This window comes from Malaclemys terrapin, chromosome 1 (assembly GCF_027887155.1).
Source record: "Malaclemys terrapin pileata isolate rMalTer1 chromosome 1, rMalTer1.hap1, whole genome shotgun sequence".
NCBI lineage: Eukaryota > Metazoa > Chordata > Testudines > Emydidae > Malaclemys > Malaclemys terrapin.
The window spans coordinates 120850540-120877638 of record NC_071505.1 but is presented as its reverse complement, the minus strand read 5'-3'; the positions used below and the strand labels follow the sequence as shown (position 1 = coordinate 120877638).

Below are 27099 nucleotides of genomic sequence, written 5' to 3'. Positions count from 1 at the left end.
CCAGCAGAAGGCTGATTTTCTTTTTTGGTGGTTCGGGTTCTGTAGTTTCTGCATTAGAGTGTTGCTCTTTTAAGAGTTCTGAAAGCATGCTCCACACCTCGTCCCTCTCAGATTTTGAAAGGCACTTCAGATTCTTAAACCTTGAGTCGAGTGCTGTAGCTATCTTTAGAAATCTCACATTGCTACCTTCTTTGCGTTTTGTCAAATCTGCAGTGAAAGTGTACCTCTACCTCGATATAACGCTGTCCTTGGGAGCCAAAAAATCTTACCGCGTTGTAGGTGAAACTGCGTTATATTGAACTTGCTTTGATCCACTGGAGTGCACAGCCCCGCCCCCCTCCCCCCCTGGAGCACTGCTTTACCGTGTTATATCCAAATTTGTGTTATATCGGGTCGTGTTATATCGAGGTAGCAGTGTATTCTTAAAATGAGCAACATGTGTTGGGTCATCATGCGAGACTGCTATAACATGAAATATATGGCATAATTTGGGTATAACAGCAGGGGACATACAATTCTCCCCCAAGGAGTTCAGTCACAAATTTAATTAACACATTATTTTTTTAACAAGCATCATCAGCATGGAAGCATGTTCTCCAGAATGGTGGCTGAAGCATGAAGGGGCAAACAAATATTTAGCATATCAGGCACATAAATACCTTGCAATGCCGGCTACAAAAGTGTCATGCAAATGCCTCTTCTCACTTTCTGGTGATATTGTAAATAGGAAGATGGCAACAGTATCTCCTGTAAATGTAAACAAACTTGTTTGTCTTAGCGATTGGCTGAACAAGAAGTAGGACTGAGTGGACTTGTCAGCTCTAAAGTTTTACATTGTTTTGTTTTTGAGTGCAGTTATGTAACAAAAAAATCTACATTTGTAAGTTGAACTTTCATAATAAAGATATTGCACTATAGTACTTGTATGAGGTGAATTGAAAAATACTATTTCTTTTGTTTATGATTTTTACAGTGCAAATATTTGTAATAAAAATAATATACACTTTGATTTCAATTACATCACAGACTACAATATATATGAAAATGTAGAAAAACATCCAAAATATTTAATAAATTTCAATTGGTATTCTATTGTTTAACAGTGCGATTAAAACTGTGATTAATCATGATAAATGTTTTTAATCACAATTAATTTTTGAGTTAATTGCATGAGTTAACTGCGATTAAGTCACAGCCCCAATACATACATCTCATCACAAGACCAAGGCCTTAGATGTTAAGCTCTTTGGGGCTTGTCTCCATAAATTTCTATAAAGCACCTGGGCCCAGATCTTCATATGTGTGATGTCCCAGGTCTTGAACCCAGGCCTGGCCTCCACCCAATGTCTGCTGGAACTTGGTGGACTGAGAAGCTACTAGGACTATAACCTCAGCTGGAGCACCACTCATGGGAACTCTGATTGGCGGATCTTCTATTTCCACCGATTGGTCCAACTACAGTATTTAAGTCAGAAGGGAAACAAGAAGTTTGTCTGAGCAACAATGTGATTTCCTGTTGTGGCTGCATTGGACCCTGCTTGTGCCTGCCTCCTGCACCCAGCCCTGTTCCTGATTCCTGCTCTGCTCCTGCCTTGCCCCTGTCTTTGATCCTGTTCCCACCTAGCTCCTGCTGCCTGTGTGATCCTTGTCTTTCCTCCAGTTCCTGCCCTTACACCTCACCTCCAGTCATCAGTCCTGGCTCCAACTCTGACCCTGACTCTGGCAGTTGGTATCTGACCTCAGCTTTGATTCCTGGTTCTGACACGGGCTTTACCCCTGACTCTGGTAACTGGCAGTTGACTCTGGGGCGGAGCATTGGCTTCGTTCCCCAAACTGGATGTCTGCTCCGCCCACTAGATCTGACTACTAGGCCAGATCACCTACATCCCAGTTCATAACATTAGGTGCCTAACTCCTATTGATTTAAATAGGAGTTAGGTGCCTAAATGCATTTGAGCATCTGGGCCCTAAATACCTGTTGGCATTATATATAAGCAATATTTATTAGTAATATATAATTGACTGGGTATTCAGCAATAAGGAAACAGCATTAAAATAACACTTTCACTAGAAGGCCTTGAAGATCTTTTAAAATATAAATGTAAATGAAATCTTTACATTCTTATGAGGTAGGTCAGTGTTGTGTCAGTTTTTCAGGTGAGTGAACACACACATAGAGATTGATAGCCCAGTTTTTAAGAGCAGCCACAGATTTTGGATGCCTCCTGCTTCTGGCAATATTGGCCTCAAGGATTTGCTTAAAGTCACACAGCAAATGAGTGACAGGACTGGGAATGGAAGCCAAGATTCCTGACACCCATGTTATATGCTTTAGCCCCTAGACAGCACCGAACCTCTTGATAACCTGAAACAAAAACCCCTTCTCAATAACTTTAAAGTTTGACACAAACTAAGACCAGCAGCCATAAGAGCTGTGCTCCATTCCCAAGAGGTACTTCTCCTCAGGAGCAGTTACAGAATGTCTGATGCTGCCAAAGACTAATCTCTTCCCACAGACTGCTCCCTGCCCAGGTGCCACAGACTCTTGGGAATGATGTTAGTGGACACAATGAGCATGCTGGGTGCCTCCTCCAGTATCCCAATACAGGGGAGAGTGCTTTGCACTAGCTGACTGACAGTCAACCAGGCAAATACTTTAAAATCCTCACCCATGTTTTCCTCAATTGGCTTGTTGAAACAGTATCAGAAGTTTCTACCAGTGGCTCAATATAGATTTAGATAACGATGGAGCACCACAGTGACCTACAGGTTCTCAGGGGCAACTAAACAGTTTGGACTCACCATCAGCCGGGAAAAAACTGAAGTCCTTTTCTAATCAGCTGCATCAACCTTTACCACTGAGACAAACATTACCTCAGTGGTATAGAACTAAAGAGCCTCCTCAATTGCTTTACATACCTTGGTAGTGCCATCTCAGATGACAGCTCCCTGGTTCAAGAAATATCAAATAGAATTCAAAAGGCAAGCCAGGCCTGCAGAAGATTTGTTCCTAAGATACTCAACTAGTATGTCATCAAACGGTCAACAAAATTGATGCTGTTCAATGTCACAGTGATAGCAGCCCATTTATATTGGTGTGAAATATAGACAGTTTGCAGCAGACACGTTAAGCAACTTGAAAAATTTCCCATGCATTGTCTTCACTCTGTTCTGAAGAGCCACTAGTGACACAAGCTCAAATGTTAACATCCTTGAAAGAGCAAAGACAACCAGCATCAAGGCAATGATCATCAAAGCTCACTGTAAGTTGTGTTATGAGAATGGGTGATGATAGACTGCTGAAGAAAGTTTTGTAGTGCCAAAGGCACTAGAGGCAGTGGTGCTCGAACTAGGGGTCTTGCTGCACCCCCTGGCTTAAAGTAGTAATACCAAACACCAAATACATTGTTTCCATCAGCAGCACCCCAACTATAAAAATTGTTCCAGCATCCTGGCTAAAGGGGAGGTTTCAAAGACATCCTTAAGCAGAATCTCATCTCATACAGCATAAATATGGATAACTTCAAAGACATAGTTGCTCTACATTTGGATCTGTCCTTGGCTATCATAAAGGTTGTAAAGGAAGATAGATATAAAAAACTGATTGAAAAAAGGGCTAAGCATCATGCCAAGTCTTCAGAGGGAACCTGCATATGACAGCTTTTCATGATCTTGCTCCTCACAGATGGGACTATACAGACAAATGAGTACACACGTGGTGCCATGGCACTGGATATGATGGACAGGCTATGACCTATTCAATTTCCCCTCTTGTGGCTGCACAGGGGGAAGGATTATTTTAGCACTGGGGCTCTGAGATGCATAACTCAAGTGGAAGGGGATTACTACCTATTATTTATTATAGTTACTGTGGTAGCACCTAAAAGCTCTGATCAGGGTCCCACTGTGTAAGTGCTGTACACACATATAACATAATAACTGTCCCCTGCCCCAAAACAATTTCCAGTCTATCCAAGAATTCCCTAGAATAAGGAATTAAAGAGTGTAGGCAGGAGGTAACTCATGCCTGAAATGATCTGCCACTTACCAATACTGAAGGTAAACCACATCACCAATCCCTCTGAAAATAAAACCAGAAAGGCTATTTAGACATACTATTAATATATTATTTTATTTAGCAGAAGACCAGCATCCTGCTCTTATATGAAAGCCTAGATGTTTTGATGCTTGGAGGATAATATATTTTTTTAAGGTCCACGGCCACATTCTCAGCAGGCATGAGCGGTCAGAGCTCCAAGTGAGCTATGGTGCTTCACACCCTCTGAAGAACTGGTTCACAGTTTGCTTTTCCAAGAAAACATAAAAACAGTGCAAAAGTTTTTTCCCCCCTCATATATTATAGCCGGAAATACAACACTCCAGTAAGCAAAATGATGACTATTTCAATGTCTTGAACATGATGGATTTTAATTTCTTATTAGGGGAGACAGAAATAGAGGAAGTGGGAATAGCTTTGGAAAGAACCAATTTCTTTGTTTTTTAAAGGGCATACATTTACCTGGTAATCTCCTGTGTAAATGATTTTCCTTGAAATTTGATTTCCTGCCTCCCATATCTCTTTTTTTACATTGTGATTTTATTTTCCACATCAGATAACACAGATATTCAAGGGAAAGAAGAACCTTAGAAAGTAGTAATGTCTTGGTGGGGTTTGTGATGGTGGTGCACAGCAGGTTAGATATGAGTAGAGCCAATTAGAAAATGGCAAAAAAAAAAAAATAGTAGTGTAAAACTATTGCTGTTTTTCTAAACACTTTGGGTTCAGATAAGAGGCTGGAACATGAGCTGGTAGCAATTTTGGGGCTCCAGTGCAAAAACATCATGTGATTTTATGCACCCAAAATGTCCCCTGACTTCAGTGGGAAATGTAGGCATGCTAGACAACCAGGATTTGCCCTCTGTTACTTGAATCAATACAGGACATATTAATCTTTCCTTCCTGAACAATCACAGCTGAAAGCTAGGTTTGGATGGTTGGGCAGCAAGTCAAGACATTTATTATAAGACAAACAATGTATCCAGGTGGAAAGCAATAAACACACACTAAATTGCTTATAGTCCCTCTTTTTCTTCATTCAAACAGTGATAGCAAATAACCTCTAAGCCTCTGTTTTTCTGACCTTTCCCTGACTTCTCTCTTTTTTTCTTTTCACTAAGATTATGTCACTCTTCACACTTAAATCAGAAGACAGTATAATCTTTTTCTGCCATTTCTATTTGACTGTCGCAAATGCCATTTTTTCCAAAGGCTAATGCTGTTACAAATTTAACCATAGTTCAGGTAGTAAGTTCAGATTTCTTCCAGGATCATAATACTGAGTAAAAATTTAAGTCAGAAAATCTTGAATAAAGCTGATTTATTTTTGTAAAGTATTTTGTTAAGGGATTTCTTGACTAAATAGCTAGTCAGTCTTTCAAAACAAACAAACAAATCAGTTTATCTGTTGTAAGGTTATCATTCTGTTTATCTATGCTAATTAAATGCAGCCTGTAAAGTAATAAACACTTTGCACATAATACAATTCATTCAAGGTTCTCTGTGATGGGTATTACAGACCTTTGGTACTCAAAAAGGAGATGCTAAGGGGTAGGCTTCTCCATCTCAGTTTCTCTTACTAAGACTTACTGAGGTGTGTAACTTAAGACTCAGAGGAGTACTTCCTGCAGGTGCTTAAGTGGAAAGAAGAACAGCTGGACCCAGTTCCTAAGAGGAGATATAAAGAGTCAAATGGAATATAAGGAATCTGTTGTTTAGAGAGAAATTCTTTTCTGCTTCCTAGCTGTGAGAGGGTTTTAAAATGTATGTGTTTTGTATGTGATTTGTTTTTTGGTATAAAGTCTATTTTCTGAGGATCCTTTATGAAGAAAGTTTACTTGGTTCTGGCTCTAACCTGGCCTCTTTTACCAAAAGAGGGTCTCTTCCCAAGACAGTTTGTCTCTGGATGTTTTGTGAGTGGGGTTCTGAAGCAGATTGAATTGCAGATACTCATTAGTTAAACCTTACAATGCCCTTATGAGGTTCATAAGTAATGTTATCTCCATTCGACAGATGGGAAGGTGTGGCACAGAGAGATTAAGTGACTTGCCCAGGGTCACATAACAGGTTGATGGCAGAGTCAAGAGTACAATCTCAGTCACCAGGTGTGTGATACAGGTGGACACCAGGTTTAAAATAGCTAGACAGCACTCCTTTCCTTTAAGTAATGAGTTATCGACCTGGTTTCAGCGCTAATGTATTGTTCTCTGATGTAGGGTTAAAGTCGCATGCACATCAGCAATGGCTTGAACGACAGGGTTTTGTGTGGAAATTCTGAAGGAGTTGGAAGACCAAAGTCCCTTCAGTAATCTATAAGGCCACTATCACTATTTCAAACTTGTTGACCTCTTCATGATCAGCATAGAATCTCCTCCATGAAAAGCAGTGTGTGCAGCAACACTTTTGTGTAGATACTCCATCGATAACCTCATTTTGCAGTGACATGATAAGTACCTTCAGTGATGAGGATTGTGCGCAGGATTTTCCTGCCTGGGTTAATTTCCCCCTGAAGGCATAGTTAATTGCTGGATTGAAGACAGCACAGCAATAGTCCATAAAATTCCATTGTAGAAGACTCAGCAGTGATTTCCTGGATTGAATACAGTGTTCACTCAGGGTAGGATTCACCCTGTGCAGAGGGCCAGCACAAGGCCTATACACTTGTTAAGTCCTTCTTAAGCCTTATTTTGAGGGCTTAAGTAGTGTATAGGCCTTATGCTCCCCCTCTGCACAGGGATGAATTTCACCCACAGTGACTTTTTCTCTGGGTAGGTGGGAGGGTTCTTGGGGTACCCAGGACTGCGGTCATCTTGTTACTCCCCTGCCTCCAGCATGAGGGAGACTTGTGCTCAGCTGGTGTCAGGTCCCTGGCACCACCAGCCTGTGAACCACCCCAGCACTCTCCTCTTGGCAATGCCAGCCCTTATTTGCCCTGCAGGTTAACAATAGGTGTACCCCAGTCCCTAAGCTCCTTTGAAGCATTTTCCTGTAGTGTCCAGCCCTTTATCCATTGAACACTCACAAAAATATCAAGTCTGCTGTCCCCAAGGGAACAGTGTACATACCAGCTTCTATGATTCAACTCAGGATCAGCTCCTTGTATAACCTTGTGTCTAAATAAGGTCTCCTCACCCCAAAGTCATTTGTAGCATTTCAACCAAGGCTGGTTGTGATCTCCATTTCATGAGTGTAATCGCACTACTGCCCATTTACTTCCTCATTGGAGGATAAGGGCATGTTCTCTTTGTCTTGTGCTTATATTCCCTAAAGTTCATTGTCTGTTCAGAGTCAGTATAACCACCCATCACTTGTTTTTTCCAGTGTGCTCTTTCCTGTGGACTTCACACCTCTGTTGACTTTCTATGTAAATGTGGGTATCTGTTGTGTTAGCTTACAATGCTTCTCAACAGGGAGAGAGGTGCATAAACATTTCTTCCCTGACAGAAAACCTGTTTGTCAACCCAGCCTTGATACAGACCTTACCACATATTTTGTATACACTCATAACTCCTTACATAATATCTGTACATACAGTTCACAATGATATTAATGACCAATATGGCCCTGGCTTTCATTTAAGACGTCACATGATATTCTTTGGTGAACCAGAATGCACATACCAGAATCAGGACATTCCTGTAACCCACTTGCCAGTTGGCATTGAGGGGTTCTTAGGTGACAGTAGGATTCTACAATATGACTTTGGAGTCAAAACATATGTTAATATATCTTATTATATGGGAGGCAAATAAAGAACATGAGCTGGGAGGTCAAACATATGTTTTGGGCTAATTACTACTAAAGTGCACATACAGTACTGCAAGTACAACTTCACTGCTGAGTTAATGTACATGTTTATGTCTTCCTGATTTCTATTCTCTCTCTCTCTCTCTCTCTCTCTCTCTCTCTCACACACACACACACACACACACACACACACACACAAACACACACACACATTCCCCAGGTCAGCATTAGTTTTCCCAGTTCTTCTGAAAAAATACGCATTTTCCACTGATTCTTGAAAGGCCTGCTCTTATAAGCATGCATCCTTCATATCTGCCATATATGTGCACCCTTTGTGATCTTATCTACATGTAACTTAGAGGAATTGCTTCATGTAAGGAATACTACACTGGAAACTAATGTGAGAGTCAGACAGCTATGGCCAAATGATTTCTGACTATGGTTCCCAAAGCAAACGCCACACATCTGTAATATATTTAAGGCACTGCTTACTCATGCCTTCTCCTCCCTGTGGTCCCTTTTAATGAAGGGTATGAAAAATTAAACTCCTTAGTAGACTCCAGCAAACTAAACAGGCCTCTGAACAAATGCCTAGTATTTTCCTCACACACCATTATATCCATAACTGTTACTAGCTGTGGAATTTACATTGATAAATGAAATGGGATCTGTTATGAGTTTCCTGCAACTTATAATACATTTGGGGCCACATGCTGCCTGAGGTTGGGGGCTGTTTTGTGGCCTTTAAATTAGCAATGGTTTTTGTGAGGCAGTAAGAATGAGTGAGCGTACAATATGTAACTCCAGAATTACATTTATTAACAAAATAACAGCAAAATAGCACAGAGGGGAGTAAGCGGACTAAATTACATTTTGTGATGGGTGTAGCTAAGTAAAAGTAACAGGTTGTAACTGTTCTCTGTATCCCCCACCTTTAAATAAAAGGAGATTTCCTGTCAGCTGGAGGCAGGGCAGTGAGTCAATCCAAGATGGATGTAACTATAATCTACTGGGGAATTACGTAAAACATATTTGTTTGGTTGATTTCCTTAAAGAGATACCATCAACTTAGACGTTACATTTCTGTTCATTCTGTGGGTTTAATGCAGTTGTTAGACACGTACTAGTGTAGTAACAAGCAATATTTTATACCTTAGAAGATATGAGATCTACGAGAAATCCAAGTAAGAGTTTGGAGGCCCTGCCATGATCAGCCAAGTTGGTAAAGCCACATAGTGGTAGTTTAGATAGTAGGATGGCCACATAATCAATGTGCAATGACACTACATTCACAAGGAGAATGGGATGCCCAATACTGGTAACTATAATTTGAGAAGGTGACATATAAAAAGACTAAGACATGGAGGGAGCTAAGAAAGGGGAAGCTCTCTGAACATTAAACAATGTTCATATTACAGTTAGAGCTGGGCACAAATTTGTTTTGGTTTGGTGACTGAATTCGGAGGGGGAGGGGGAATATTTCAGGTCAATCAGAAACAGAAATTTTTTGGTATTCTTAGTGAAAGAAAAACCTTGAACAAAAATTCATTCTGGTTCAAATAAAATGTTTAATTTGACCTAAAACATAATGTTTTGATTTTTGGGTTTTTTAATGCTTAAATATTTACAGTTTTTGAAACAAGAGTCATTGCAAAAGGAAAAATCAAAATGTTTTGTTTTGAAAATGTTGAATCAAAACATTTCAACTTTTCTAATTTTTTTTCATATTTTTCAGCCAAAACTGTTTGCCAAATTCAACCCAAATTCATTAATAGCTATGTTGCCTCTGAAATGTCATCCTTTGGGGAATTTACAATTCACAAATCAAAAATAAATTTAATAAATACATTAATGTGGCTAGATCTACTTACCGAATATATTGGAGTAACGCCTCAGTAGCTCCAATCAGAATTAGGCTATCGTTGTGCTAAGTATTGTCCAGACTTAGGCAGAAAATCAACTTCTGTATTCAGGGCCATCCCTAGGTGGGTGTGGGGCCTGGGATAAATCAGCCGCCCTGCTAGTCTCCTCGCTGTCTGCCCGGCTGCCGCTTTCCTCCTCGTCATCTGCCCGGCGCATCTCCCGCATACACCCCACTGCCACTCTCCTCCTCGCCATCTGCCTGCCTGCCACTCTCCTCCTTGCAATCCGCCCACTGCTCGCTTCCCCGCTAATCTCCTCGCCATCCATCCAGCATGCTACCCCATCCACCTGACCCCCGCACTCCTCCTCACCATCCACCCACCCACCTGCCGCTCACCTCCCCGTTTGCCTTGTCATCTTGCTCACCTGCCTGCCCACCTCCTCACCTGAATATTGGGACAAATGGCATCCCAATCATACGTCAGCTGGGACATAGGACAAAAGGTTAAATATTAGGACAGTCCCGATTTTATCTAAGCATGGCGGCCTTGAAAGCATGGAGCCCGGGGTGGTTGCCCTGATTTGCCCTACCTATGGGACAGCTCTGCCTATACTGTGGAGCTTACAATCTAACAATATACAAAGAACAAATACTTCTCAGGTTACTGATTGAATGCCTGGCTTCCAGAAGATTTGAGGGAGATTTCCAGTACAAATACTCCCATCATAAGGCATCACTTAATAAGATTTTTACCCTAGTAGTTGAAATGAGCCATTGGGAATCATTATAGCATCCCCAGGGTGCACAGAATGAATGACTGTTGCCAAAGTATAAAGAAGATGGCAGTCTTCCCAGACCATGCAACACCAATAAGGAAATGGTATGGGCAGCAACTTCATAAGGTTGAACCTGAGAATACAAAAACAATTTCTGTTCCAGGAGAAGGCCCAGATGCTAATAATTGGAATGGGGAAATTGATACTTCATTAATGAGGAAGGCTGTGGATGCACAAAGTGCCAGCAAAGCAGCTCTGTTGGCCAAGCAGTGAGGCGATAGATGCATACTGAAGGAACATCAATGTCAAAGGAAAATTAGGCCAGTAATCCTCAGTGCACCAGAATCATCAACACAGGTTAACTGCCTTGGCTGAAAAACCCTCCTTGCCTCAAAAAAGGGCTGAGAAATCAAATATGACTTCAGCCACACAGCAAAAAAAAACAAAACAAAACACCGATGGAGGCATTGCTGCTGCAAAGAACCATTCTGGGGTCTGGGGATACTAAATGGGAAAGCAGCAAATGATGGGTACAAGCAACGCTATTCATATCAAAGCGCCATTCCACAGGTGTGGCAGAGAGCTGGAAATGGCCTAACTAGAGCCATTTCTGACAGGAAGTTCATTAGCTGACCATGGTTAGGAAGGAACTGAGGCTGAGTGTTCTAGAGGGCACTGAGAAGAGGCACTGTCAGTTGGTGAGTCAGCTGCTTTGGGCAATTGAGGAAACTCCAGCCTGTCTCTCACTAGTGGGCTGAGGGCCAGGAATGGGAACTCAGTTGATATCGTATCTTCAGAGAAGCTAAGCTTTTCCTGAGGGTGGGGAACCTCTGTACTGATTTCTCCTGCAGAGATGCCAGACCAGGCAATGAGGAAATAGGGTGAAAGAAGGGATATGGGGGAAACTTATTTAATCAGGCTTTGATGAATGAGACTAGTTTCCCTTTTCTGCTTGGTGAATCAGGATGATACTTGTGTCAAATATCAAATCTAGCTGATAAGTATGGGAAGGAGAGCAGAGTCCAACGAGCATTATCTCCTCACTTCCCCAAGTTCATGGAAAACCATCTGTGAGAACAAGACATGGCTGGAACCACAACTTGGGTGAGGCACGTCAGCTTGGTGGTATAGATCCAAGTAGAGGACAGGCACTCCCCTGGCCTGAGTAGTTTTAGATGTGCTTTTCAGTAGGATCTTGTGCTGCACCACACCTTGCAGGGTGGTTTAGTGGTAGGACTCAGGCAGTCAGCCAATTACAGCATGATTTCAGAATCTGACTCAGCGTTTGAGTAACTCCTCTTTTCCTGTGGGCATTTCTATGGAAGGACTAATTTCCTCCCACATATGTAACAAGAATTCATCTTTATTCAAGAATTTCTTGATTTACTCTTGCACAATATTTTAACGATAACCCTAATTGCTTCTAAAGCACATCATCTTGTATTTAGCAACATAGCGTAAGAGGGACACAAGAGAACAATATTCACATCTTGTGAATATCAAGGTATTTTTGTAGAATGTAAAGTAGTTTTCATTGTTCTTTTCAATAATCTCTTGGAACTTTGAAACTGAAATCTTTCCCTAACTTAGAACATTTTTGTTAATCTTAATATGAGCATTTGGTCTGAGCACAGGATTTGAATTGCACTCCTGGATCTGCATTTGTGGCTTTAGACAGTCACTTGACCTCTTTTCCTCAGTTTTCCTATCTGTAAATTACTGACGTTCCTGCTTTAAGCATGCTGTAGGGACTAATTTAGGGTGGTTGAAGTGAAGTGTTTGAAGCTGTACACTGCTACACAAGAGAGCTAGTCATTATGATTCCTCTGTTTTATTCTGTGACTGCCTGATTCTGTAAAACCCAAAGAAATGTCTGCAAGGCATCTTTCTGGTAACATATGGACACAGATTCCATGCATCAGTTATTTAGCAATGTAATTGATCCCGAGCCATGACAAATCACTAAAATCCTAATACAGTAACTCCTCGCTTAACGTTATAGTTATGTTCCTGAAAAATGCAACTTTAAGTGAAACGATGTTAAGCGAATCCAATTTCCCCATAAGAATTAATGTAAATAGGGGGGATTAGGTTCCAGGGAAATTTTTTTCAGACAAAAAACTATATATTATATAGATATACACACAGTATACGTTTTAAACAAACAATTTAATACTGTTCACTGCTATGAAGATTGTGAAGCTTGGTTGAGGTGGTGAAGTTAGAGGGTGGAAGAGGGAGGGATATTTCCCAGGGAATGCCTTGCTGCTAAATGATGAACTAGCACTTGGCTGAGCCCTCAAGGGTTAACACATTGTTGTTAATGTAGCCTCTCACACAAGGCAGCACGAACACGAGGGAGGGGAGACAGCATAACAGACAGAGACAGACAGACATGCACCTCGTGGGAGGCAGAGAGAGAGAGATGCACACTGCCCCTTTAAGTAAGCTGACCTGTTCTTAAGTGCATTGTCTTTTTAAGTGGACCAGGAAGTTGAGACAGCAGCTGCTGCCCCAAGTTCTCTCTGTCTCTCTCCATCCGTGTCCCCTCCCTGCTCTATATGGAGAAGAGGTAAGCGGGGTGCAGGAGCAGGGGGAGGGGGACACCCTGAGATTAGCCCCCTTCCTTCCTTCCCTGCACAGCAAGCAGGAGTCTCTGGGAGCAGCTCCAAGGCAGAGGGCAGGAGCAGCACATGGCAGTGGGGGGAGGGACAGCTGAACTGCCAATTGCTAGCCTGCTGGGTGGCTGCAGCACAGGGAACTTAGGGGAGCGGGGAGCTGATAGGGGGGCTGCCGGTCCACCCTGGTTCCAAGCCCACACCAGCTAGCTGCAATGAGCTGCTCTTCCTGCAAGCAATGGACAAAGCAGGTGGCTGCCAAACAATGTTAGAAGGGAGCACTGCACAACTTTAAACGAGCATGTTCCCTAATTGATCAGCAACGTAACAACGAAACAATGTTAACCGGGAAGACTTTAAGTGAGGAGTTACTGTAATTAGGTGAAGGAAAGTAGTAAACAGGGAAAAAATTGGGACAACCAGAATAAATGGAGATGTCAGAGGGTAAGATATTTTTAAGTGCCTGAGTGATTCAGGGGCATAAGTCCCATTTGCTCCTAAATCACTTAGACACGTTTGAAAGTTCCACCCAAAGTCTTTAGATAAATTCTTGGCCCAGATCTTCAAAGGCATTTAGGCACCTAACTCCCTTTGACTTCAGTGGGAGCTAGGCACCTAAATATCTTTGAGGACCTGGACCATTCTTCCTAAGACTACCTGAATAATTAATAAGGGGAGCATGGTCTCCAAAGACTTTGAACGGGCATTCACAAGACATTTCCTGTATTAATTAAGTTTTAAAGATGAGGAGAAGAATTTGCACCCTTTTTGTCTTTTCTTCATGTATAAAGAAGGCTGAACATATTTTTAAAGGTATTTTCTACTTGTATTTTTGCACTGGAAATTCAGGTCTTGTCTCGCCTAGAAGAATTTCTGGTGCCTGGAGAACTACTGAAATGACAACATCAGGAGAGTGAATGTTGAGCAATTGAGAGGAATGGAGAGGAATTCTAACCAGACTGTTTGAAATTCTGTGTCTTGTTTGTGTTTAACTTCAATGACTCAACCCTAGAGATTAAAAGACCTCAATGTTAACGATTCAACATCCCACTCCTTCAATTAAATATAGGAGGGATTTACAACTTCTGGGACAATAGGTCCTCCTACAAAAGGCAGGAAAGGGGGTACCAGGGATGATGTTCCCAGGGTTGTGGTTTTATCCTGAATGTCATGATAGTTGATTTTTTTCTTAAACCCCTAAACCCCTGACATTATGTGAATATACCAGAATCTCAGCTTTCTTTTTTTTTTTTTTTTTTTTAAAAGAAGTTTTAAGCCCTCATGTTTTTTGAGAAAAGCTGGAAAACACAAACCCTAAAGGCTCAAAAGCCAGAAAGCAAATAAACAGGATCCAAATGCATTGTTTTGAAAATCTCATTATTTTTAAGACAATGATTTTTGAAAGTTTAGTATTGATAATGCTGCAGTCCTGATATTTCTAAGAAGAAAATAATTAAGCACTTTCAGGCCCTGTTTACACATCACAAACCCAAACTTAAAACAAAAAATCCTTACCAGATTGCTTTAAGAATCTTTAGTATAACAAATACACTTGTTTCAAAACTTTATCTCCACTGGTCTCTTGTTTAACAGCATAGAGGACATGGATTAAGAAGAAAGGGAAGAAGTCTGGCCATGACAATCAAAACACCCTAATAGAACATTATACAAGCTCATTTGCAAACTTCAAATCCAGAACTCGGTTTGGATTTTGGGTGTACTCAAATCTGGGGGGCTGGTTTGGGCTCATCTTTATTTATTATCAAAGTTTGGAAGAATGACAAACAGGGAGATAGAGTCAGGAAGAGACTCTGAGCTATGACTGTGCAAAGATGAACGCCTTGGGTTTTGAAATTATGCAGTGAAAGGCTACTATGAATATTTTATCTACAGTATGATATATTATCTAATAAAATACAAATGAGAGAGGCTTAAGGTATGCTGAGAAATAGCAGTCAACAGGCTGCTCAGAACAAAATGGGAAGGAGGGACTCAGCAAGGTATGAGATGAAGAGACACAGTCCAGTACAAAACCTACAGGTATTAGCTGCCACTTACAATGTGAAAGACTCAGTGAAGTATGAGGTGAAATGGAAATCAATACTCTATGGCTGGGTTACATTTCAAGACAGTTGATTAATACATTAAATTGGCTAAAAGGAAATGAAAGTGAATATGAAAAGCATTAATATGTCTGAAATTATCATACAATTAAAACACAATAAATATATTTACTGTCTTAATTTGCATAAAGCAAGGATGCTCAGGTTCATTATTAGCTTGAAAGATGTGAATAGCTGAAAGTTATGATTCATTTCTATACTTACTGGTGGTATAAATTACTAGAGTTGACACATGGAGAAAAGTGTAGAAGTGTTGTGAAAATATCTACATAGAATGTTCCAATGGGCAGTTCAGGCAAAACTCCCATTAACGCTCCTTGCTTGGGCAAAAACTTGTCTTCAGCTCCTTTTGCTTGAGTCGGGACTGCAAGATTAGGCACTGAAATCTTGTTTATTCCAGATGGTTAATTTGAGGTAGTTTATGGAAGGCTAGTGATTGTGAACAATGAAAGTAAGGTCCTATGTTTCTGGTAGAAAACGTGTGATCTGAGGATTCACCATCTTTCAATCAAGGCTGGATGTCTTTCTAAAAGATATGCTGTAGACAAAACAAATGTTATGGGCTTGATGCAGAAATTACTAGGTAGGTTCTCTGGCCTGTGTTATGCAGGAGGTCAGACTAAATGATCACAATGTTCCTGCTGGCCTTCAAATCTATTAATTTATGAAGTGAAGGTCTCAAAGTGGAATGTTTCATAGTAGAAATCAATGGTTAATAAGGTTGTTAGAAAAATCATCTTTGCAGACAAGCCATAAAAGACCGCAGAAGAAAGTGATGGCTATTAATCTGATACAATGAGACAGAAAATGTGAAGAATCTCAGGAAATCACAGTATGTCATTACCCACAACTACTACTTATCATGGTTGGGCTTAGAGGCCAACCAAGAATGGGGTCCTGTGGAAAACAGCTTGTGTTCATTCAATTAAAGACTATCACAATGCCTACACCCACTGGGGGCAGGGATTAAGATTGCACAGGCAACCTTAATTCTGGCATTTCTTGATTTTTGAGTGCTTGACTTTGGAAATGTAATGTTCTTCTAACATAGTTTGTGTTGTGTGTGTATGAGACTTCTTAAGTTTTTAAAAAAGCAAACTGAAAGAACCTAATTCCATCATGCGTCATCGTACTGACAACCACATGTTTCATCAGCAGGGTTGGAACCTTTAGATCAGCCACATAGACCTGTGCCGTATGAACTAACAAAGTAACTGATACTATTAGTAGGCTGTCAATCCTTTTGTGGCCCATCACTACCGAGGGATGAGGCACTTTGCCAGTGGCTTTTCACAGACATTTGCTGACTGCGGTGGAATGGTGAGACTCAGGAAAATTCGGTTCTTTTTTCAGGACCTGGAAGGGAACATGCTGTAGTAGATACAGACTTTTCTGCCCACTTCCCCCAAGCATGACCCATTCTGCCCTGTCTCTTCCAATCTGTCTATGCCCCAGTCCCATCTCTTCCCTCATCCTCCCCCTCCCCCCCAGCTCCTTGTCCCAGTCCGATTCCCTTCATCTAGCCTGTGCCAGTCTCCACTCCTTAGGTTTCTCATCCCAGTCTCCTTCCACAGCAGTCCTAGTCTCCCCTTTCAGACTTCCCTCCCCCCTGCTCCCAGTCTCAGTTTCCTTACCCAGACAGTCTGTTTCCTCCCTCCTGGCTCCCCATCTGATCTCTCTCACCCTGCCCCAGCCTCCAGTCAGATGCCCAGCAACCACATTCCCCATCATCGCTGGATCCCAGGCCTAGTCTCCCTTTCCAGACTCCTCGTCCAATCTCAATGTCCATCCTTCGCCCAGCTCCTTCTCACAGTCCATTTGGCCAGGAAGTCCCAATTCTCCCCCTGCACTCTGGTTCTTCATCAGATCTGTCCCCTCTCTCCTCACTTCCTTTCCCCCACCCCCCCAAAAAAGTTTACAGTCCCAGTTTCCCTGTGAGCTTTTTGTCCAATCTCAGTCTTATCCACTGGCTCCCAGTCCATTCCCCCATTTCCCTGCCCAGCTGCCAGTCCTAGTCTCCTTGCCCCACCAGTCCCAGTGTCCCCCAACTTCCAGTCCCAGTTTCCATTTCCTCCCCTCCATCAGTCTCCCATGCCAGTGTTCCTCCTCAGGCTCTTTATCCCAATCTACTCCTTCCCTAGACCTCCCACATTTGGCTGTTTTCTGATCTTCATTTGTTTCAGGTGCCTTCCTCTTCTACACTGCCTTGGCATCAGCGGCGAGGGGCGGGGGAATATTGAGAAAACAGGAGTGATAGGCTCCCTGCTCTCAGTGCCTGTGCCTGGAGCCAGATCCGGCATGGCCCCGAGCAGCCAAGAAAATTGAAGGGAATGTCCTGCTCAGCCCTAGACTGGAGTATCTTCAGTGTAGATGAAATCTTCCAGGAATTAAGCTGTGAAGTTCTGGCAAGTATCTATTCAGCATGTGAAATCTGCAATTTTTCAAAGACTTATAAATTGGCCAAATTTGAGTGGATTTTCAAGGATGGCAAAAGGCAGATTCCTGATGCAAAGTCAGGGCCAGCTCCAGCATTTCTGCCGCCCCAAGCAAAAAAAAAAAAAAAAACCCGCGATCGTGATCATTGGCGGCAATTGGAGAAAAAAAAAAGAAAAAAAAAATCGGCGGCGGCAGTTCCGTGGCAGGCTTCACTCCTAGAGGGAGTGAGGGACCTGCTGCCCCTGAATTGCCGCAGGTGCCGCCCCTCTCCATTGGCTGCCCCAAGCACCTGCTTGTTAAGCTGGTGCCTGGAGCCGGCCCTGGCAAAGGTGATCCCCCACCAAATTTGAAGCCCTTTCCCCAAAGCATAGAGGTGCTAAAGCTTCTCAAAGAAGAAGTTGCCCGAAAAAAAAACCCAATGTATTTTCCCATGGCCTTGTTCTTAAAAGTGGTTGAATCTTTTGGGCTGACATTTTCCAAAACTTTTCAGCCTGAGGCAGACACCTGGCATGTAAAATTACAGCAGAAAAAGTTAAAGGTTGGCAAAGTTGTAAGCAACAGAAAATAGAGCTTTGTAATGGGAGGTATCGGGCAACCTTAATAATAGGTGGTGCTACCAGTCCTTCATATAATGAAAGAGTTTTCATGTTTTTTGGCAGAGATCAGGATTTGAATTAGCACAGAGTAAAGCTGGGCAAATTTTGTTGTTCAGTTTCCCAATGATTCATCAACAGGGCTTTGAAAGCTTCCAGTTACTAACCTTGTTATAATAACACCTCTTTAGCACACACAATATGCTTTGCTTCAAAAAAGTAGCATTATAATGAGAGAGGAGTGGAAATACATATGCTTTTCATCTACACTGAATAAAAACCTATAAAATGTAAAGCAAGTCTTAAAGGCACAAACAAGCATGAGACAGAAAAATGCTAGTAAAATAAACCTGTGTGGAAAAACATTTCAAATGTGTACTGAAAGCCTTTCCTACCATACCATGTATTAGAACTAGACTGAGAACATTGTGTTATGAGTCAGAGAAGGCTGATAAAAACATGTCTCCAGAACTGATAAACAAGTTTCATGCAAATCTCTTGCATGCCATGTTACTTTTCCTCTGATAAATATTTAAAGAAGAGATTTGTCTTATCACACTCACTCTTTAATGTAGGACAGTGAGAAAAGACAGCAGATTTTTTTTATTATTGCACATGGGAAGTAACTTTATGTCTTGTGATTTTTGTTTTGTTTTGTTTTGGTGTGTGTAAGCAGAATTATAACATACTTGTTAAAAACTATCCCATACAAACTTTCATATACTAAAGCCCAGAACCTGCGAACACTTAGGCATGTGAATATTACTCACATACATAAAGTTACCCACATATGTAAGTGTCTGCAGGAGGGGAGGGGGGTCTAAGTACATTTCTTTATAAGCAGTTGCTGTTCTAGTTTGCCTGTTTTCTGCCAGCACCTCTTGTGGTTTACATTGCGCAGGGAAACACTAGAGCACAAGCTCCACCCTCCAGTGGAAAGTTCATGGCAACCATCAATCAAAATTAGTTGCCTCTGGCAACCAACAACAAATCTGGCTGAGTTAATCACAGGGATCAAGCATGATGTGAGACGTGGTTATTAGCACATTGATGTTCCGCTGAGAATTCCTGGCATCAGGAAGATTTAACATGCAGGAACTTCCAAAAAGTAAGTATTATGTAATGTCTGAAGGATAACTAAAAGAGAACAGCAAATGCCAGGATTACTTTAAAGCTCCTCCAGCTTGGTTGTATCCAGTTGCTGTAACTTAGAGGAGGAAGATACCCAGAGCCAGCTTTAAAACTAATGATCAGAAGATTAAACTCTTGCTCCTTTGAGATGTGCTTGGTTATGTTATGGAGGAAAGCTGCATGCTGAGAATTTTAGTACTACCCAGTATTGCTTGCGGTCTGCAGCAGTTTTTCTCCAGTTGAAAATCTGCAGACATGGATATTTTATAGTGTTTGCATTTTTAATGTCCTAGTTTTGTTAACTGGTATATTCATTTGTATCTATTTGTTATTATTGCTTATTTGTTTGTATAATTCCCTCCACAACTCAGCAGGGTAAGAAGACTTGCATACAGTATGCGGTATTCCTTTAGAGATACTGGGCCTGATTCTCTATTTCTTGGTATCCTGGGTAGTCATTTGCAACAGTGCAATACTTGTATAAAATGCTTCCATTCTTACTTAGGAGCATCTTACACCCACTTCATACTGGTGCAAGGTGCCTGGCAACAAAGAATAGGAAAACACAGACAATTACACTCACATGTGCATCATGTGCATGGGGGCCAATTCATGCCTTTCATGAGGAAGGGCCAGAAAACAATGTGCAGCGTTCCCAGGCGATCATCCCAACAAGGGCTGGGTATAGTTTTACAACATGGCAAAGGGGAGAGGGGTGGTAACACTCCAAACCCAGCAAGGTCCAAACATCAGTGCATTCTGGATTCCATGGTGTACTTTCCATTAGCTGTCTGCTCCAAACCTTTTGTCTTTGGCAGCAGGAGGCTGATGGGGAAAGGATAGAGAAGGGTTAATTTAAAGAGACAACAGGGGCACCTTTATCTTCTGCTTCCAAATCCACTAGGGTTTCAAAGGGGAAGATGCAGCAGAGAGTGACTATTCCTCAGCTGTACATCTTTCTTGAGTTCCAAAGGTAGGGAAGTGGCCTCTGTCGGGTGGGAGGGAAATGGATGCTGCTGCATTTACAGCACTTCTCCTCCCAACAAAACCTGGCCCGTTTTTGTGGAAACTCAGCGATGTTCACACCCTCTGTGGCACTTTCCTGAACTTGTGATCTGGCCCAGTGGTTATTTTGCCTATTCTCCTAGTGCCCTTTTGTAAGAAACATGGCATTTTTCAAAGAAGTCAAGTCAGAGGTCATCACTGGCTTGGCTTGACACTCACACATATATTGTAAATCGAGAAATGGAAGAATGATTTTCGCTAATGTAAAAGGTGAAAATTTCTGCAAAATTTTAAAGCTCTCTCTCACTTATTCAAGATCTAAAAATAATTTCCTACTTTCATTAATTCATTAGCAAAACCACAAACTGTATTGATAGAGTGTGACTTAACACCTGGTGCAATGCAGAAGTCATGGTAGAAAAGTATCCGGCAATGCAACTATTGCAGCAAATTAGCTGCCCCGATCACTTCTAACATGCACTCCCATGCAAGAGGAAAGTGTTTCCATTTGGAAATCAACGATTGAGACAATGTTGCTTAGTGGATAGAGCATGGGACTCAGATGACCTGTGTTCAATTTCTGGCTCCCTGGCTTGCCATGTGACTGGGCAAGTCATGTCACTTTTTTGTGTCTCATTCCTCATTTGTAAAATGGAGATAATGATACCTTAATTGTAAAGTGCTTTGAGATCTATGTATGAAAAGTGCTGTGTAAGAGCTACTTATTATTTTAACCTGTTTTTTCTCATGCATCTTGAATTCAACAAGAGTCATTGCTTTCCCTGGTACAAATCAGTATAGCTTTGCTGAAGTCAATAGAGCTGCACTCAGGACCAGATTTAGGGGCAGTTGACCCAGGCAACCACCTTGGATTCCAGGCTTGGGGGGGGGGGGGGGCTGTTCTTATTGTTAGCAACAAAAGGGAAAATAGAATATTTGAAGTAAAATGTTTCAGGTGTTCTGTATGTGGAAATCAGATCATTGACTTCAAATTTCTAGTCTCAGTTGTGGTTTGGTATTTAAAAATGTAACAAATGGGGGGGGGGGGGCACTGAAGATGCTCCTTGCCTGAAGCGCCATTTGGTCTAGGGTTGGCCCTTGTTGCACTGATTTACACCAGCTGAGGATCTGGATTATCGTTTGATATGTTTGTCTGCATTTGTGCATCAGCACCTTTAATGAAGTTACCTCTGCTTTGGCAAGTGTTGAACTACTGCTACAGGGCCTGAAAGGGGAGCACAAAACTTTGTTTCTGTGTAGGTATTAAATATTGGTTTTTGTGGTTTTTGTATTTCTTGGTGATAGAATGGAAGATTATCCAAAAAGGAATTAATAGGATAAAGTATACTTTTCAGCCAATTATGGGCCGAATTTAAGATCTACACAATTTGACAGTAGTATTTATTTGTATTACACAAGCATCTAGGAGACCTAACCAAGATCAGATTCCTGTTAGATTAGGCATTGCAAAAACATGTACGAGAGAGTCCTGACCCCGAAGATTTTACAGTTTAAGTAGACTGTACAGACAAAGGGTGGTGATTATTCCCATTTTACAGATAGAGAGCTGAGGCCCAAAGAGAGTAAGTGACTTGCCCCGGGTCATACAGAAAGTCCTGGAAGAGCCTGCAATTGAAGCCCCATTTCTTGAAGCCCAGGCCTGTGCATTAACCCTTTCCTCTCAGTAGCTTTTTAGTTTCTCATGTTATTGGTTGGAGTAAAGTAAACAATACCAATTCCTTGGCAAATGATACCTTTCAATGCATTGCATGTTGAGAAGATTTGGAAAGAATTTAGTTTTTTCCTTGCTTTATTAATAGACTTTAAAAATAGGGTGAAATATGTATAGTAATGAAAGATAAAGGAATAAAGATATAGGAAATCCTAATTTGTATTATACTAGTACATCAAAGAGCTACTTTTCCTTAATCCACTTACTGCCTCTGCACTCCTCACACAAAACCAAGGAAAATCCCCACACAGCTTCAAAAAGAAAGGAGGAGGGAGAAGTGAAGCAAATCTAATAATTAGGAAAAGTATAATTTATTTGCTGAGCACATAAAAGCAAATATCATATGGTTACTTTTAAAGCCCTTGTATTAGAATAGAATGGAGGAAAGCAATTGTATCAACAGCCAAAACCAGACCAGGTTACAGAACCAAAATTTGGCCAGGTTTGGCAAGGTTCATGAACCTATGGGGAACTAATGCCAGGTTTTGAGTGGCCTTGCATCCAGTTATGAGTTTGGGTGAAAACCATGCAAAATGCAGTTGTTTCATAATGTTTAACCTGGAACCAGGTGAAATTCAGTGATTTCAGCTGAGTTTCACTTTGAGGGGTTTTTGTTCAAACCTGAATCTAAACCTCACGGGTGCAAGCTGACACAAAGCAAAACTGAAAAGGGTCCCTGTAATAGAAATAAATAACATAGGGGCCAAAACTCCACTACAAACAACCCCAGGACTTTGGGGAAGTTCAGATCCACATCTATACTTGGGGCTTGGGTTCATCTGTGCTCTAGTCACAACAAGATGTACTGGTGTGAATGTGGAGTGACTCTCCTTAAGTCACACAACAGAGGGCTTGTTTATGTGGACAGTTGGTGCACAGCAAGCTTCCCTTTTTTTAAGCACAACTCAGGTTGTGGGCTCCCAGCAGTGGTAAATTCACACTTAGTTGGCACGTAGGAGCATGCGCCGCCCAGAAACTTTGTCTCACCATGGCCTCTACAGAAAACAGCAGGCAGAGCACCAAAAGTGGTTGAAGCTAGTGTTGGAGGAAACAAGGTCTGGGATACACACTGATCCAATCAGTGCCCCTCCTGGGCAGCCTCCATTGATTGGTTCTCAGCCCTAAGTTCAAGCTGCATTTACCCAGCAGAACCTCGGGGGAGGGGGGATCGAGAGGAGGGCGTGCTGGCATTCTCACACCAGTCCTCTCCTTCCAGGGTTGAATGGCCCAAAAACTAGGTCTGAGTGAATATTTGCAAAGAAAAATTTATCTGATGAATTTCACCTCTTTTGTCTCATGGCATCTCTGAGCAGATCAGGATTTCCTCAAATTTATTATGTGAAAAGAATTGAAGTCTGTGGCAATATTTATTCTTAAGGCTGTGAATCGATCATGAATTCTTCTCTGCAGGGACTTGTCATTCAGGCTGTGCTGCTTAGTTGTGACTGGTCAGATCCAATACCTGAGGCCAAATTCCAGCCCCCATTATGGTCCCTCTTCACTACTCCAGTAGTGGAAAGAGAACAGAGAGGACCCTGGGGGAATTCTCCTGTGCAGGACTAGTGTCAGGCTGGCATATGTGACTCTACACTGCCCCCTCACAGCCCCTGGTATATGGGTGAGCTGAAGACAGGAGAGGGAATGGCTAGTGGTCTGTGCACCCATAATCCTGGGTTGCAAAACAGCCTACAGTCAGCCAGCTAAGCCTGCCATAAATTAGAGAAGCCCCTGGAACTGCTGTAGTTTACACTTAGGGTTACACTGGTCATAGGAGCAGCCCAGAACCTGGGAGGTGTGAAGAGGTCTAGAGCCACCCTTGCCCTCCCATCCCTCTCTTGGGCTGTACCTTTTGTGATGTCTCTCCCGAGAGACAGCACAGAATCTGGCCCAAGGCCCTGAATCTGTTTCCTGATTGCATAACAGTGCCCAAGATACTTTTGCAAATACTCATGTGTGCTAAAGTTTTGTCTCTGCCAGTACCTTTTGTGCCAGTACAACTTCACTGTGGGCAAGATTTACAAATATGCCTAATGGATTAAGAGTCCCAACAGATTTAGGCACTTTTTAAAAACCCACCTTGTTTGGATAGCCGCACAAAGCAAACAAATATAATTCATACTCCTGGAATATAAAGTGTCCACAGAGCTCTAAAAATAACAATGATAAAGAAAAGCACATCAAGTTAATACAAACAGCCTGAGTTGTCATGCACCGAACACCTATGGCTAAAACAATTCCCAGCTCTCGGAAATCAGGAGTCATGAGACCATGCAAAAAACTCTTCCGTTTAACATATTACACTCTATTTTCAAAGCAGCCCTATTTTATCACAGGTTGATTCAATTGTACAGTAGTTTTGACACCTCTGATTGCTAATTCATCATTACTTTGAAGGCCAAAGACCATCCAAGGTTAGGAACGCTCTTTAGTTAAAAATAAAATCTTACCAATCCTTCACTTCATGCCCTCCTTCCCCAGTGCTGTGATATAAAGCATTGCCAGCTTTTACTTCAATAAAAGAGCAACTCATAATATTGGCTTGAACCAGTTTTCTCTGATTTGAGTCTCCCAAGTATTTTATTAATTAAAAGCGAGTATAGTGTTCATAGAGTAAGAGAAGAAAGTGAGGGTGGGGGTGGACTACTGAGGTTTTCATGTTGTATTTAGCATTTTGTTTTCATGGCTCAGATCCTGAGCCACTTTTCACCACAGTCCCGGCAGACACGGGACTTAAAGCTAGTGTTGCCAGCTGAAAGGATCATCTCAGTGTGTAGTGGGAATTCTCAATGGGCAAAGCAACTCCTGTGCCAGCTCCCAGACTCCTAAAGCATTGGGAATGTGGCTGAATGGAAAAAATGTGGCTGGGGCTTCCACAAGCTCATAGATCCCAGCTGCCAGACTAACACCCTAGAGCCCTCTCCTTGTGAGGCCTACCAGAAAATCTAGCATTAACAAACACTCTAGTGTCCCCCTAGAGGAAGGTAAAGAAAGAGCTTTGGGCCTCGCAGGAATCTTGTTTTGGCTTTTGTGACACAGGTGTTGGGGTGGGAAGGAGAGTTAGAAAAGATGTCTTTGGTAGATAGGTGTAGGAATGGGCAGGCTGTGGGTGGGTGAGGACCTTGGAAGTCTGTCCACAAATTGTTATACCATTGTTACTGTGGTTCTTGAAGAGCTGTTACATTCCACATGAGAGGGGTCTATATTTGAGTGCGTATAATGGGCAGTAGGGGGACAGAGGATGAAATTGATGGACGTGATCCCCATATATTCCTTTCCTATGTTACAACTGCACGATGAGGTGTAAGTAATGTTTGTAAAATGTTTTGAGATCCTCAGAGGGGGAAGCTGCTTTAGGAATGCAACACATTTGCATAGAGAGTACATCACCTTCTACTGAGGAAACTGACTCAGGGCCTGCTCCTATGTAAATCCATGGGAGTTTTGCCACTGACTTTAGTGGAAACAGGACTGTGCCTGCTGAATGGCAACAGGTAATAATATCAGCGGAGGTGTTGGATGGGAGCCAGCTATGCTATTACAAATATACTTGTATTTTCTCAGCTAAGTAAAGCCTGCAGGATGAACATCATTTAGGAAGGACTGTCCCTATTTTTTACTAAATATTTCCCATCCTGCCCTTTAATAAAGCTCTTGTATTCCAATGGGCTTCCAAGGGGGTATCAATGGGGCATTGGGGACATGGATCAGCATTCATGTTGCACTCCCGTCAGTACCCGGCCCAAGCCGGGGAAGCTAATGATGCAACCAGCAGACCAAATTCAGTGATGAATCCTGGTCACATGCCACTTGATGCACGTTTTGCATACACTAAGAAGAAAAATGGGGCATTCCCCAATAGTCCATATTTATAACATTTCAACCATACCTGCCAATGTTTACAATGGTTTAATGTGGAACAGAAAGTGCCAGACCATCAAACAGCAAAGTGAGCTAGATGCTGCAAAATAGCTGAATTAAGAAGAACTGCTTCCTATCATAAGCTCTGGTAAGATATGATGCAATGGAAGAAGAGGAGGTGGCAGTATTGTTACCATCTGATAGTTTCAATCTAAACTTTTTTTTAGTACAAAATAGTTATCAGACAAGAGTGAAACAAAAGCAGCAGCTGATTACATTGGTGGCATTATAATCTCATTTTAAAATGAATGCAGAACAATATGTTTATTCAGCTATAATGAGTCTATCCATACGACGTGATCTTGCCTTGTTTTGCAAACACCAAAGGAAATGATTCATGTCAAACAAACCAACACTATTCCCATGAATAATTCCTGTTAATGATATATATTTTGAAAGATAAATATTTTTTCTTGTGTATTTGGACACAGTTTAGAGCAATTAGAGCCTCTAGAATGGTTCAGACTATTATTTGTTCTACTGACAGGTTTAGAAAAGTCACACAGCATGATCTATTTTAGAAAAGACATCATGAATATGGCCAAAGTAATGTACGCAGCTGGGTTTAAGTGCTTCATTTCCACTACTGTTTGTGTTTGTATGTAATGGTGATTGAGAATGATGCTTGTGTGCATTCATCAAAATGTATATTTCCTTGACTGACTAGCCAGACAATGGCTGTGACACAGCTTTCAGTTAGCATCCCCAAGGCTTACTGCAGATGTTTGATGGGCATTCATCTCCACTGTTATTTTGAAAGCCCATTTGGAAATAATAGCCCTATTACAGGGAACAGTAAGCGGAGGCAACATTATCAAAATGATTTATCCTGTCTGATCCAAACACATTCCCTAGGGCTTGCAGTTGGATATTTATCCCCTTGTTCCCCTCCACCCCCAGCACATTAAAATGATCACGGGAGGTGGAATCCAACTTATGATACATTGCAAAGATCCCCTTGTCTCTGCTCCCTAACTCTGGACGATACTCAAATAAACAAACAGTGTGTGTTCCCAGAATTCAAATAAATGTCTTTAATGTCACCGGATTTGCTGTGATATTTAGTTCACTGCAAAGCCATTATTTCTATGGTGGCATA

General features: G+C 41.7%; 1 protein-coding gene and 1 long non-coding RNA gene across 7 annotated transcripts in view; both read left to right on the top strand.

The window, feature by feature from the left end:
• Positions 1–14244, top strand: part of LOC128841743 (uncharacterized) — a 31246-nt gene extending 17002 nt beyond the window's left edge. Inside the window, exon 3 of the long non-coding RNA XR_008445912.1 lies at positions 13912–14244. This is a non-coding gene — a long non-coding RNA (uncharacterized LOC128841743). The remainder of the gene's footprint in view (positions 1–13911) is intronic.
• Positions 14245–19089: 4845 nt separating this feature from the next.
• LMNTD1 (lamin tail domain containing 1) overlaps positions 19090–27099 on the top strand; it is a 295746-nt gene continuing 287736 nt past the window's right edge. For all 6 annotated transcript variants that reach the window (XM_054037041.1, XM_054037069.1, XM_054037060.1 and 3 more), the window contains exon 1: positions 19090–19322. The gene's annotated coding sequence lies outside the window, so the exon portion shown is untranslated. The remainder of the gene's footprint in view (positions 19323–27099) is intronic.